This window comes from Penaeus monodon, chromosome 32 (genome assembly GCF_015228065.2).
Source record: "Penaeus monodon isolate SGIC_2016 chromosome 32, NSTDA_Pmon_1, whole genome shotgun sequence".
In the NCBI taxonomy this organism is placed as follows: domain Eukaryota; kingdom Metazoa; phylum Arthropoda; class Malacostraca; order Decapoda; family Penaeidae; genus Penaeus; species Penaeus monodon.
Genome location: NC_051417.1, coordinates 14,824,940 through 14,825,738, shown reverse-complemented (window position 1 = coordinate 14,825,738; position 799 = coordinate 14,824,940). Strand labels below are relative to the sequence as shown.

General features: G+C 40.2%; 1 protein-coding gene across 1 annotated transcript in view; it reads left to right on the top strand.

The window, feature by feature from the left end:
* LOC119593668 (TNF receptor-associated factor 3-like) overlaps positions 1-799 on the top strand; it is a gene marked incomplete at its 5' end in the record, with an annotated part of 15,146 nt that overhangs the window by 5,934 nt on the left and 8,413 nt on the right.

Here is a 799-nt window from a genome sequence, read left to right as displayed (position 1 = left end):
CCATATTTCATATCTCAATGATGACAGTCTCTGGTGTCATTAAAATTTAACTGAGAACACGAGACTCGAAAAACTTAGTTTATATCTGCTTAACTTGCTACACGGTGTCGGGTGTGCAGTTGATCATAGTTGCAGAATTACCTTCAATCTGCAGACTTATCTTCAATCTGCAGACTTACCTTCAATTTGCAGACTTACCTTCAATCTGCAGACTTACCTTCAATCTGCAGACTTACCTTCAATCTGCAGACTTACCTTCAATCTGCAGACTTACCTTCAATCTGCAGACTTACCTTCAATCTGCAGACTTACCTTCAATCTGCAGACTTACCTTCAATCTGCAGACTTACCTTATTTAGGTTGCTATGGATTATACTGGTAAGGCAAGAATGTCTTCTGTTCCGTTCTTTTACGGTTACCAGAATGACGTAATGAATTGTAGTTGATGCTGATTAAGATTATAATCTACAGATTTAACACAGAGTAAACACTTCACTTATCTATAAAACGAAAGGTTTCAAAATGCTTAATGTTTAACACAAGTACAATAATCGCTTCACTATAAAATTAAAAATTTCAAAATGCTTAGTCTTTAACACAAGCAGAATAAACGTAGTCCCACCGCAATTCGAGCAGTGGATTCGCGAGGAAATCTTTGCCTCCACTCGTGGCCTCCTCCTCAGGCAGTAGCTTTTGTTCCCGACTCGGCCTCGATTGCCTGTCGATCATTTTGTTCCGCAGAGGAGATGGCGTTTTCGCGCCGATTTCGGCTTTCCACTGAGAAGGGATGGTCGATTTG